Raw genomic sequence first — 15029 nt, 5'->3', positions numbered from 1 at the left:
ACAGCATCAGGGGGATGTATTTCCATAAGAAAAAGATATCTAATTAAGATGAGAGGCAAAAAATTTAAGAAATGGAAGCAAAGTCTAACTACAACTTTGAAAACTAAAATAAACAAGCTGGACAAACAGATTAAGCATAGTGTCAGACAATATCTTAAAAAAAATTGAAGGAAATTTACATAAAGATACTGAGCATAATAGGAAACCTTTTTATAGATACATAAGGTGTGGGAGGGGGTAAAGACATACAAATTAATAAACTGTGTGCAGATTCTAAAATTTATTCTCAAACCACCACATTATAGATTTATTCACAAAATCTTATGCAAAACAGTTTGGCTCCACAAAAGCGGTGATAGGTTGTCCTACTGAATCCAGGTAACCCCAGATATTGGAATCAAATTAGATTATATTGAAAAAGAACTGCACAAACTGGATCCAAACAAAGCACAGGGAGTAGATGGAATTATTAAGAATGACCTTAGAACACTTCAGCAAGAACTTACAATATGATTATATCTATTATACACTAAGTCATATAAATATGGGACGATTCCTCAAGATTGAAAACATGCACTTATTAAACCTGTCTTTAAGGGAAAGGGGAGTAGGACAAACCCAAAGTCATATAGACCCCTAAGTCTACTTTCATGTTATGGAAAAATAATGGAGAAGGTAATATTGGATAAGTTATTGTCAGAATTGGATAGGTTGGGACTTGAAACCATATATCAGCATGCATATGTTGAAAATAGATCTATTACCACCTGTAACATGATGTTCTATAACAATATGATAATAGCTATGAATGAAAAATTGTGCTGTGATGTAATTTATATAGATTTAACTTCAGCATTTGACAGGGTCATATACAAAACACTAATCAATAAATTAAACTAACCAGGTATTGATGTACTCTTGATAATATGGATAACTGCATGACTTACAGATTGGACATGGCAAGTATCATACAGGAACTGGACAGGTGAAATCCTTGGTTACAGTCAGGGTGTCTCACAGGGATCTGTCCTAGGACCTTACCTGTTTAGATTGTATCTTTCAGACCTAACTTTTTTCATCTGAGATGTTCTACAGTCAATATGCAGATGCCCTAAAATTGGGTAAACTGATTACATGTGTTACAGATAAGAATCTCTACAAAATAATTTGAATAAATTGACCATTTGGGCACAAAACAATAATATGTTGATAAAGTCATCAAAAATGAAGCATATGAAATTTGGGAGACATAAATTGAAAGGTGAATAGTTAATATAGCACACAGTGATTGAAACTGTAGACTCCTGCAAGGACCTGGGTATATGGGTAGATTCAGCTATGAGTTATTCTAATCATATCAACCAATTAGTTAATGATAGTTATATAACTATACATTTTTTAAAAATATTTATAAAGTCTAGGAAATTAAAAATGATGAGGTCATTGTTTGTTAGTAATATTAGACCCAAACTTGAGTATGGAAGAAGCATGAGTAAACTGGAAAGAGTACAGTGGAAATATAACAAGGGCATCCATGGATGTAAAAATTTAAGTTTTTATGAAAGACTAAATATCTGAACTTGTAGAGTTTCCCTTACAGATATCTAAGAGGAGATAATATTCAGGTATTTAGGGCATTTAGAGGCAACTACCTCTGGCAATGTTTGGTCAAAAAGTACTAAAGAATTATCAGACAACCTGTGTAGAAGATTCTATAGGAATAAGAAGTGTACTGGTTCTCTAAGAGAGCAGCTGATGCATGGAACAGACTAGCAAATTACATTATAGTAAGTACTAGTTTAGATACTTTTAAGAACAGTCTGGACATTTATTATGGGAACACGTATTTTGGTATATTGGCAAGTTAGAAGGGTATTAATGCCTGTGCTTGAAATATTTGTATGTAGGTATGTATGTATGTATATATGTATGTATATTGCAGTGTATATATTGGGGGGTGTGGGGGCATAGCCCCCCACATATTGTAAACATTTTAAAGCATACAGATGGATACTTATAAGTGCAATGAATTACTCTTTCCAGAACTCATCATATAACCAAACTATGTGGGGGGCTTCACCCCCCCATACCCCACAATGTAGGTGGCTATGCCTCCCACACCCACCCTTACTATATATACTAACTCCAGAATCACACTACAGTGGGGAAAAGGCCATATATAACTTTCAATGAAATGAGTTTCAGTGAAATGAGTTTTCAGTGAAGTGAACTTTCAGTGAATTGGTCCCAGTCATTTAAATTTCAATGAAATGAGTTTTCAGCAAAATAAAGTAGACCCATATATATATATATATATATATATATATATATATATATATATATATATATATATATATATATATATATATATATATATATATATGTGTGTGTGTGTGTGTGTGTGTGTGTGTATTTTTAACTACCCTACATCCAAAAATAAAACGTTATTCAGATTTAGCTTTTCAGCAAAATGCTTAAAGTACTTTAATAAAAAAAATACATAAAAATAAAAAATAAAATAAAACCAATGCCTAGATTAAAAAAAAAATCATTCAACCAATCAACAGTTTCCAGTTATGTTTATTATTTAGGCCAAAGCGATGCAGTGTGTTAAATTTTAGAATTAATTCATATTCTTTTTGTAACAAAACAAAAGAGAAACGCACTCCAAAGCAGATACTGGAACTGCAAAAGAAATTTAATTTAGCACTTTCATCAGTTTTATACTTGACTTCTTCAGAATACAACCATTTTCCAACTGCTACTACTTTATATAGCTGAGCTGAATCATATGACATTTATTTGATTAAAATTAAAACACTAATTAAAAATCTGTGTTTAAAGTCACAGTTGAATTCACCATTAAATTCACAGTTGAATACCCTAACTATAGCAACAACCTAATATAAAAAACTATTTTGAAACTACATGTAAACCTAAACATGGGATTCTAGTGACAATATAGAAAAACACTAATGCTTTAGTGAATAAATGCTGACAATTCAACTCTGACTATCAACAAATATTGAATAAACTGTTGAGCTCCTTAATGCAGAAAGTATATGGCTTTTGACTTTTACTTGTGCTTTTTATACCAACATTTTATTTACTTGTAATATCTATTTCATCCCCTACTTATTTAAATAGCATTCTTTCACCCTTGCTTGCCAAATCTGATATAATAGCCATTCATGTTTTATCTTTCCTATCTATTGATTCTATATCTTATTGTTTATAGACCTCATATACAATACTTTCCATTTCATCTTCTTTCAACAATGCCCATCATTTATTTAACATTTCCATTAATCTTTTTGCTCTGAACCAGTTGAAGAAAGCATGTGTCATAGTTTCAGTTTCATCACACACCAAACATATTTAATACCTTTATACTTCATTTCATTTCTTCTTCTTTCATCAGCAATCTTTTGATCATCATTCTCCAAATGAAGCCCTGTTCCTCTTCACATGATTTAAATCTTTTTTTTCTTATTCTGTTGATAGCATTTATTTCTTTACTTAATTCCTCCTGATCGCTTTCTCATTGAATTTCATCACATATTATTCTTTTACTTTTTTCATTAATATTTAACTTCCGTTCACAAATGTTTTCCTGTATTATTTTCTTTCTCCTCCCCATTCTTTTTATTTTTTTCTTCCCATTATTCCTCATACTTTTCTACTATCTGAATCACTATGTTGTCCTTTTCATATTTCCTTCCTCATTAAATCTTATACAAACATAATGAAGCTAAAATACAGGATTTGTTTTATACATAATCTCCCTTTCTCTATTTCATTATATGCTATTTATTTTTTCACTCATTTTAAGATTGATCTCTATAAAAATGAACAAAAAGTATAGTTTCTTACTCTATTTCTGATGGACTTGTCATAACTGATCCAAAATATCCTAACTTTCCTAATACATAACTATTTATTAAGTATACCTTTTTACATAAAAATACATTTACAAAATGTAATAATTTACATGTATCTTTTGTTTCTTTAAAATATTTTTCCATTTCCATATCTTCTTAACTTCCAAATACAATTTCTAAAATTTAAATCCTCTTGTTGATTTAGATTCCTGCTTTTTTAAGAGTTTCTCCAACTCCCTGATATAGATTCCTGCTTTTTTAAGAGTTTCTCCAACTCCTTTACTTTTATCTTTATATTTATGTCTATACAATCAAGGTGCCTTTCATCTCTCTTTATTACCCCATCATCCAGCCAATGTTTCTAGCAATAAATACTGCATCATCTGCATATGCCATCATTATAGGAATTTTTATTTCTCCCCAAATTCATAAACAACTTCTGCCATTCCTTTATTTACTAGACTTATAACTGCACTCATATTTAAAGTGAAAATAAGCTACTAAGAGAGCATCCATTGCTAACACCTCTTACTATTTTCATCTTTCATTTATCCAGTAATTTACTTTGACCCATGTCATACAGTTTATGCTACCTTAAACAATCTAATTTTTAATCAACATTAAATTTCTCTAAACCATGCCATAATTGTTCTCTTATGATGTTATGTTTTTACTACATCTGTCCATTTTATTCTAGCCTCTTTTCCATCTTCTTGTATACAATAAACTATTTCCTTTACAATCATCATCATTTCACTCACTGTCCTCATATTCCATATATTTCTTCTTTTCACTTATTCTCTAGTATTTTCTCCATTCTTAGTTGCATAATTTTTCAATAACATTTTAAAAGCTGTATTCATTAATGAAATTGGTCTCCAGTTTTTCGAATTCTTTTTCTCCTTTTTCCAAATTAGTCTTATTACTCAATCACAATTATTAGTTTCAAAGCCTTGTTCTTTCCTTTCATTTATAACATTTATGATTTTTTTCAGACTTTACTCCATATTTTTGTAAAACTTTTCATCTAACCCATCAAATCTAGGTAAGAAATTTTCTTTGTCCGATTTCAAAATCTTTTCTGTTTCTTCTAAATTTATCACTTTCCTTAAAGTTTAATTTTCTTAATCTTTAAATTTATTACATTCCCATTTTGTATTTTATTTTTACTACTATCTCAATATTTTTTCTTTCCAAAAAACTAACTTCTCTCTAAATATCTTGTTGCTTATTTTCTACATAACCTTCCACTGATTACATCTGTTTTATTATTAAATGTTGCATTTTAATTTTTTTTTTCATTGTACTTGATTCTTTAATAAATGTATTATTTCATATTATTTTATCTATACAACTTTTCCATGCCAATGTATTCTTAACTATCAGCTCCCATTAAATCCTACAGGTTTTATTTTATTGTAGTTTCTTAAATCACTCATATACCATTCTCTTTGCATTGTCTTATATTCTTGTTTCACTATTCTTTTGCATTTTTCCTCCATCTAGTCCAATTTTATACATAAATCTGGCAAAGTGATCTTTCCATAACTGTTTACCATTTCTTCACAGATATGTCATATTAATCTTATTTGCTTTTTTATACCTTAATCTATCTTGATATAATCTGAAGTAGTTCCAAACCTTGCCCATGCAGCTTCATGATGCTAAAGACTTATTTGATTATTCTTCCCTCTATTTTCTTATTGTCTCTGAGAAAAAAAAATATTTCTGATTTCATATTTTTTTCTATGTATGTGTCCTCTTCTATTATAGGTAATTTTCTTGTCCTCACTATTATGTTATCCATAATTGTTATATATTCTTTTTTACACAACAATTGCAATTCCAGAACATCTTTCTACTCATCTTCCATATGATACGTTTTCTCCATAACATTTCTAATTGTTTTCTTTTTTCAAAAATATTACTCCTATTAAAACTATAGTGTCAGCTTATATCTTGTCACAACACTGGTATGCCATCAGCCTTTTTACATCCCTTATTTAACTATTAACTGCTTCCATTTAATGTAATTACTTACAAATTATCCATTTAATTTTTTCTTTCATGTTTTTTATTTTATTTTCTCTGTCTTTAACTCTTTTACTAAATGAAGTCTTTCCTATTACCACATGCCTTCTCAAACTTTCCTCTCTTCACCTTTTTCATTGATTTCTTTTTCTTTACTTTACATATAAATATCTTCCCTCTCTTTTTTACTTTCAACCTGTTGCATTTCCCCTTCTTGCACTTCTTGTAAAATATCTTCCTCTCTGACACTTTTACTTCTGTAGCAGTCTCATTTATCCTGTTAATGTTATTCCTCATCTTCACTGTTCAGTGTTCAGTGTTCTACAGACTCCAGGCCTATGCCTTCAAGGAGTCTGCCCCAACCTGTCCAGTATCATTAACCCTATTTCCTAAATATTAATTTAATGCATTTTTAAATAAACAAATTGTAACACTCTTTCTAATTATAATGCAGATATCTCCATCAGCAAGCATTTATAAAATTAAAAGAATTGCCCAAAACTCAAACCTTTATATTTAGGGATTACCAACAAATATTTTTTTATTTCTAGGTCCTTACTGATGATAATTTTTCATTATACCCACACTTCTAATCTTTCTGATTTAAAACACATATACATAAACATTAAATCACCAGTAAATAATTTATAACTTATTGAAAATAAATAAATTTCCCTAAGGTTACCTAAATACATCTTCCCCCTAAAACTCTTTATCTGTCAGGTATACAATCTCTGTATCTTTTCTGATTATTCACTTTTTAATAAATTAAACATACATACATTTCCAACATATTCTATCTCAGATCTTACTATGGTTTTAAATAGTTGGACCAAAATTTCCCAATTCCTACATACAAAGGTTCTCTAAATATTTTTAATATCTAGATAGCTTCTTCTAATAATATTCATAAGATGTAAATCAAAATTAAAAGTCACAATCAACTTTTATTCCTAAATCCTTAACATTGCTCACTACTTCTAAAAGAGATGTAATTCAATACATAAAGACAGAAATAATGATTACTACTAAAATGAAGAGAAGCTTTTTTATATTATATTTCATTTTAGTAACAGATGAAAATTTATATAATTCATCCAAGCAACCCTAGACTTTACTGTGATCCTCAACTGTAGCAACAACTGACCCTATCTTAGAGTCATCCTTACTAATCCAAATTTATAGGAAACAATATCATAAAAAGTCCAGATCAGACTGGCCCTAAAACAGAGCCCTGAGGTTCTCCAGAAGTTTTTTTAGACTTGGATAAGGTATTTCCCAAGTGAACTTTACTAGTTCTAAAACATAACCAGTTATTAGCCCACCTTATCACATAATGATTCAGATTACGTTCTAACATTTAGAATATTACTTTATCATGAGGGATAGTGTCAAATGCTTTATCCATATCCAAATAGATAACACTCACTGTTAACCCATTGACAAGTGCTTCCCATAATGGTTGGTAGAATGATAATACATTTGTCTAACAGGATCTCTCCTGGTAAGTCCATGTTGGGTTATGTCTCTACATGAACCTAATGTATCCAATATATATTTACTAATGAGACACTCAGAACAGCTCCTTAGACTAATGGGTCTATAATTCTCAACCAATGTAGTTTCACCTCCCTTAGGTATTGGAACAACTAAAGAATCTTCCATTGTCTGGGTATATAACTTGTTTCTTAAGTTCTTTAAAAACATATTTAAACAAGCTATAAGAATTTCTAAAATAGACTAGTGCAATGCACATAGTATTTTCTACATTATAATGCATCCTAATATGTCTAACTTTTTACATTTATTGCACTATACTGCACAATCTTTATTATCATGTCTTTTTCCTGGTACAAAGCACATTGTCCTTTGCTACATATCTCAATCAAATGCTCCACTGCCTGACAAAAAAAATGTTTTGGGTTAACCCCAATGCATTACAGATCCTCTCACCCCATCAATATATATTACATTAGGTCTTTTCCAACATTTTTAGAACAACCAGACATTCCCACCTCCTGTCCATAAACTTCGATTAACAATATATTTAACTTTGCTAAGTATATTGTGACATAATCTTTCAATATATTTTTGGAAAATCTCTCTTTCAGTATCCATTCTGAATAGAATATGAATTCCTTTCTTAGTTTCTCTGTTTTGCCTAGTCACTGTAAAATTTTTCCATAGAAAAACATTTTTATTCTTTTCATATCCATTTAATACTTTTTCAAATCCCTCTCCTGATTCAAAAATAATGTCTCAAAAATTCTGATTACCAATTAATATAAATTATGTTGCCTCTTCAGCTTGAATTCCCAATGTTATCATGACCCTGTTCCAAATGTCATATCTGTCAAAAGGTTTACGTTCTTTCGTTTTAATTCTGGCTGTCACTTTTTTCTGTTGTACTCTTTTTTCATCTTGTTTCCAAACATCTCTGTTACCACATTTGAATGAGTCTTTTTTTTTATTTATATCTGTCTCTTCCTTCCATTTCTGTATTTATTTTGCTGTTCTACTCTCAGCATGGCTTATTAATGATATCTCCCATGATACCTCCTGCCCATTCTTTGTTTCATCATTCTGGATTAGATGTTGTAATATGTCATCTTTCAAGCCCCCAAACCCTTTGGTTGTAATAACAGAATCCTTTTGTGATAACACATTTTCTGTTTTTACAATTTGACTAGATGCAAACAAGTTTTGCTGAAATAAACTCCCTGAGTCAGCATTGCTATGCCCCATTGCATTCACAGACACCCTGTTCTTTTTATTGCATTCTTCCATACCGACTTGCACACAGTCTCCTACCAGCCACCACTGCTCTAGGAAAGGAAGTTGTACTCAATCTCTCCTGCTTGTATAAATTATTAGACCACATAAAATCAATTTAGCTACCAGATCTAGGAGACTCTTTCTCTCTCTCTCTCTGTGAAAAAAGATGCCTTGTTGAAGTTTCACATAGTTTATTCAATTAAGTAGGTAGATGGAGGACTGTTCCTGTTATAATCAATTTTAATAGAATTCCATTACTTCATTCATTATCAATTCCATTTGAACAGGAACACTCATCCATCTGCCTACTTAACAGAAGACTAATCCTTTTTACTCTCTTTCTTCTTAGTACCCTCACACTCTGGGTCATAGGTGGGATACCAGACTTGACTTGAGCTTTCTGGATTTCTTTTGTTTTTTTTTTCATATAAATGAGTCCGAGAAGTTCTCTAGTACCCTGGCCAAATTCCCACCCCAAGTCAATCTGCTACCACCTCAATTCTCCCCTGAAAACAGATCAACACAGAGTAAATAAATAAAACAAATAAAATACTTAAAAAATAAATAATCCTTATTTAGGCTAAATCTTTCCCAACAATCTCAACAAATAAGAGGCAATTTGGATTATATCCACCTACTACAAGGCACAAAAAAGAAGCTGTCTCTTCCAGCAGGTAAATTATGGAGATAATTTATCTTGTTAACCATGGTAGTAGACTGTTCCAAGAATGACCTATCTAGCCTCTGTCTGGAAAATACAGTAGAATTAAAACATGATACCTATATGGTATGATCCCAAGTATTATATAATTATCAACCGTGGAATGGATAAGAACAATCTAGTACCATATGGGTTAAGTAAAATTAGCTAGGTTAAAATGCATCACAAGGGCAGTTAGCCTAGTACTTATGAACCTAAGAGCCTATGAAGAAGTTAGAAAGTGGACAAAAATGAATTGATATTAAGTGGAATTACAAAGGATTAAAATATATTTTTTTTATTTGTTTTGGATTTGCATGTGTACAATAACAGTATAGAGAAGTTTTCCTGCAAAGTAAAAGAAGACAGTTATTGATTGCTAGTAGTAATGAAGTAATTCTCTCACATATGCTGTAATAGTCATATTGAAACAGAGAAAGAGATATAGTGAGAGGAAATGCATGATGTATTGCTATAGATAAGGAAGGAAGTGTGATACAAAAGAGCAGTCATTAGAGGTGATGTAGATAGTAGTTTGAACAAAGTCATGGTTAGAAACTCAGTAGTGATATACATGGAGGATGAGATGGTAACTGTCTGGTTTAAGTACTCCTGTGTGAGGGATCATCAGATTGTACTGCTATTCTGATACAGAAATTCTTCATTCTCCTTAAGCCCTTCTACTCCATGTGTTCAATTACACCATGTGGAGTAAGTGAGACACTCTGCTTCCTCTCATGTAATACAATTCAACACACTCATAAACATGATGTTTGGGGTATCTGCATTCTTAATTACCCCGTGGTGTCATCAGTAAGACATGAGAATCCCTTGCCAACCAAGAGAAAATAAACAGTGGATTAACTGCTTCATCTTTCCTCCCACCATCGGACAGGTGTAACAGCTTCCGAGGTTTACTCTTAAAACTAGTTCACCAGATGTGTGATTAGATCTCTTAACCCTCTGCCATGTCAACTTTTTCTACAATGTCATCTTGCTTCATGTCATACATCTGCCCTTTATTCAAATAAGAATATAGTTGTAACCCTGTTCTTCTTAAACTCTTTCTATTCACTCTCAAATAGTCAAGTCCAGCTCTTAACTCAAATGGTATGAAAGAATTTGATGAAAAGTCTGAGTGTGATTACTGTAGCATATACACAAAGCTGTATCTCTGGCTGTTCTTTCTGATTTGTATTGATTCATGTTAAAATTAGTTTCTATGATCATACCTCTCAACCTCGTAGAGCAAGAAATCTGGACAGAGCCTAAAAAATAGGGACAGATTTTAAATATTGTTCTTACAAATGTAGAAAGCTAATGGAATAATAGGATTTGTGTTAACAGCCATTTTCTGAAGGACATAAAGTCTGAAACTCAAATATATGCCATTATTTAATGACTTCAATCCTCAATGATTTGTAAAAAAACAACAAATTGTAAGAGGAACAGACAAAAAATGTGTGTCAAAAATCTGGACATACTGCAAACATCTGGACATTTGAGAGCTATCTCTATGATGTCCTAATCTATTTATGTCACATCAGACTGTAATGTCCCCTCAATATTCATTTGTCTAAAAGGTTACTATTCTTCGTCCATTCCTCCCCTATGACACCCCAAATAGAATTAGCTTTCTTTCTTTGTGTGTCTATCTCTCTCTTACTCCACCAAGCCAGCCATTAGATTATATATCAGTGAGTCATCCAAGCTGTGGCTATAAAGGGACAGATATGGTGATAAGCTACTGCTTGCCTGGACACATGGCTGAATGTATGCTAGATTGTCTAGCAGCTTACTATGAGTGGATTTTTTGTCTTGCCTGAGTAATGGGTGGAACAACCAAAAGATTTGTTCATGCTTTATCTCCCATCAGAAAGCAGTTATTTCATTACAAGTGATATGTAACCTGGGGAAGAGACACCAAAGCAGGCTGCTACACCAATGCTTCCTGTAATTTTGGGCAGTATTGTAACATCCTGAATCTCCCCTCATACAGGTTATATATGTACCTTTCTGAGGCATTTGTTACAGTGATTTACTTTATCCACGGTATTTACTTGCTGTCGTCTCTCTAACACTATGTCATTACCCATTTAATCACAAGACTGATGCCATATCCTGCAACAAAGCAGCTTGTTTCTTCTGTTACATAATTGAGATTGTAAGGATCAAGCTTTTGCATGTCTGGGAACTTATGAAGAGCATAAAATATTTTAATTTTAGCTATATTTTTGCTCAACTTTACTACAGATCTGCCAGATAAGATATCACGTAGTTAAAACAATTATGCCTTACAATAGTGTTTATTCAAAACTGCCTAGTCCAGAGAAACTGGAACAAAATTTCCCCATCTCTCTCTAATACCGCTCCTTCAGGCATACATTTCAGTAACTCTGTAAAGCTGAAAAGAAAGATTTTGTTAATGGGGTCCAAGAATGATGTGAGCAAAATATCCTAAAGTTTTTACATGTTATTTTGTCAGAGTAATCTGTTCTTTATATTGCATCAGTGTAACACTCCAAACAAATATCAACTATAACTTTCAAAAACTGGCTTCTTTCCATATAAAAATGCTGTACCCTACCCCCACTATATTTGCTCTGAATACCATCACAGACATTGCACCCACCCCACTGTTACTATGGCAACTCTGACAACCTTCGTCTGTTTCAGTGAGAAATGTGCCTCAATCTTTTCTCAGTGCAGTTAGTTAATGCTCATGTCAACTGAGCTGTGTTTCTTCATGACTTCAACATTGCTTCAATTAGAAAAGGAAGCGATGCTTGACAACAGTTTCCTGTTTCTGGTTTGAATCACCTGCACCTGCGTCAGCATTTGAAGTCCTGGTGTCAATAATCTGAAGTCACATCAATGGTACTATGCAGTGACGCAGCTACAGATTTTTATGGCTGCTGTATTAATGCAGGAAGAAATCAGCCACAATTCTGAGTATTATTTCAATACATTCTTACTTTAAAAATTTTAATAATCTGTTTGAGATCATATATAGTTTACCTGTTTAGAAAAGTTCTAGCAAAGTTGAGAGATTCACTTTCATAAATCAGTCTCCACGCCATGTTGCCAACTTTGAAAAAGACAAACAAAGCATGCAGTTAGCAGAGCACGACTTTTTCTTCTCCATCTCCCAGTTCCAAAACATTACGTTGTAAAGCTGCATCCCATTTCACTTTGCTGCCTGCCATTCCACACATTTTGTGGTGATGGTGATAGTGAGCATTAAGATGCAGGACACAGAGCTGAGCAGCAACACTTTCTGTGTACACTGATCTTACTAATCATTTAACTCTGTCAAAAAATATTGTAATTCATATATTAATATGGTTTTGTCGTCACCTATAATTACAATGTATTTATTCATAAAAGTTAAGCTGGAAACATAATTTAAACTTATTTAGTTAGATATACTTGTTTTCACAACTAAAGTATATTGCATATGCCTTCAAGGAGAGGGATTATAATACCAGAACCTTAGAAACTATTACAAATGAGATTGTGAGTTACAGCCAACTTTATGGGCACATTCACTTTTACTTTAGTGAAAGATAGAACTCAGAATAGTAATACTTTAAGATGCAATTTGACATACAATAAGAATACCTATGCAGTACAGCATATTATTAAGAAATACTGGTCCATACTTAAAGACATTCCAGAATTAGACATAGAATTGAAGGACAGACCATCATTTAGTTACAGAAGGAGCAATAATTAGAAAAAAATAAGCTATGTTATAAAGAACAGTCAAAGACTGAATATGTTCCAGAGTAAAAAAAATGTGGCACATATAAATGTAATAACTGCATCTACTGCAATTACATACATACAGACAAGAGTGCTATACACCGTTAGGGGCAAGACTTTTTTCTCAGATCCTATGAGAACTGCAATACCTCTAACACTGTATATTTAGCCAAATGTACTCAATAAGTAATCAAAAATTAAAGGAAATAATATGTAACCACCTGTCTGATATCAGGAGACATATTCCAACTAACGCACTTGTTAACATATTCTTGAAACTGACCACACAGGTAGTTTTAAATTTATAATCTTATATATAGTTTTTAAGGCAATAAGAGGAGGTGACATTAAGCATCAAACTTAAACAGAGGAACTGAAATGGATACTGCATTTCAAAACAAAAAGCCCTCCTGGCTTGATTGTTTTTTTTAGCATAAAACCCTACTTAAGCGAACTTCCTAGCTTGATTGTTTTTTTTTTTTAGCATAAAACCCTACTTAAGCAAACTTCATATGAAAGTACATTAATAATAATTAATTTTTATCAGCTTCAAATAGTTACATTTATTGTACTTTGCTGTATTTTTATTGTATTATGTGATTTTATTACATTCTTATATATCGTGTGACTTGTGTCGTGACCTTATTCATGTGATTTTCCTAGAGTTTTATATGTCATGTGACTTAATCATCATGTGAATTTATTCATGTGATTAAGGTTTACTTATTTAAAAGACATATTATGTTACATTCACTATTTACCTGAAGAAGCCTACAGGTGAAATTATGTTTAGTACTTGTGGTTTATTAATTTCTATGTGGATTCTACACTGTTAAAGACTGTGTTTTACCAAAACAGTTCATGGCTCCAGCAACTATTCTTGTTTGTCATTGGATTTAGTTTTGTTGCTGGTGTATTTATCACTGGTACCTGGTTTTTCTGTTTCTTTGTACCTTACAGAGGCCGATGTATAAAATGCTAAAGTTTCACCTACTGGGTTGTGGCACCATTAAAAACTGACCTGTACCCTTAAATTATAGACATGTGAAGGTCTTTATTTGATTAGCTGGATAGAATAGAAAATTTGTTCAAATTATGTGACTACTGCTCACTTTTTAACAGATCTTACAAGAGTGAATGTCTCCATCGAGGTGCACTGGTCTCTTGTGGCAGACTGAGTATTTAACAAACTAAAAAGTATAGGACAACGCAGTGGTGCAGTGGTTTACATTATTGCCTTACAGCAAGAGGTTCTCCAGTTTGATTTTCAGCTGGAGTGCCTTCTGTGCAGAGTCTGCATGCCCTCAGAGTTGTGTACAAATCATACAAACTTCTGAGGTGTGCACAGCAGGTCAAAATAGCATATGTAGGAGCAGTGTGCTACATATGAGTAACAAGTCTGAAACATTACTGTGATCATGTTTTTCACTTTCCTCGCACATACGGCTATCTTTTGTGGTGGTATAAGGAGGCAGGCTGTTTATACTTATCTTACTGCAACATGTAAAAATATGTTCATGTTCTATTTTTTTGTTTTGTTTTTTCAGTTTTGCCCCAGACTGACAGAGATGTCCACAGTCGGTGGCTGTCTTTTGGGAGCAGGGTTGATGACGCATGCTGTGCAAATGTATGATAGCAACAACTTGAAATATCTATGACTGTGGCCATTATGTCTTTACTTTCATCCCAGTCGTACATCAGAAGTGAAAACACAGAAAGTGACTATTTTTGGCTGATGGGTAGAGTTCAGAGGCACGTACTATTCTCAGATATGTTGCATGAATGCTGCTATAACAAAATTGCAAAATTTGCCTCCAATAGCCCTCATTTCACACACCACTGTTCAGTCATAAAAAGACTTAACTGGGTCGAACTCC

The 15029-nt window shown here is 32.4% G+C and overlaps 1 long non-coding RNA gene across 1 annotated transcript in view; it reads right to left on the bottom strand.

The window, feature by feature from the left end:
- The window catches only part of LOC122816352, a 273092-nt gene extending 260463 nt beyond the window's left edge, over positions 1–12629 (bottom strand). The window contains exon 1 of the long non-coding RNA XR_006367077.1: positions 12406–12629. This is a non-coding gene — a long non-coding RNA (uncharacterized LOC122816352). The remainder of the gene's footprint in view (positions 1–12405) is intronic.
- Between the last annotated feature and the right edge of the window lie 2400 nt (positions 12630–15029).

The sequence above is a fragment of the Protopterus annectens genome, chromosome 12.part0 (assembly GCF_019279795.1).
Source record: "Protopterus annectens isolate FY-2018-M chromosome 12.part0, PAN1.0, whole genome shotgun sequence".
In the NCBI taxonomy this organism is placed as follows: Eukaryota; Metazoa; Chordata; order Ceratodontiformes; family Protopteridae; genus Protopterus; species Protopterus annectens.
This window is presented reverse-complemented; position numbering and strand designations above follow the sequence as displayed.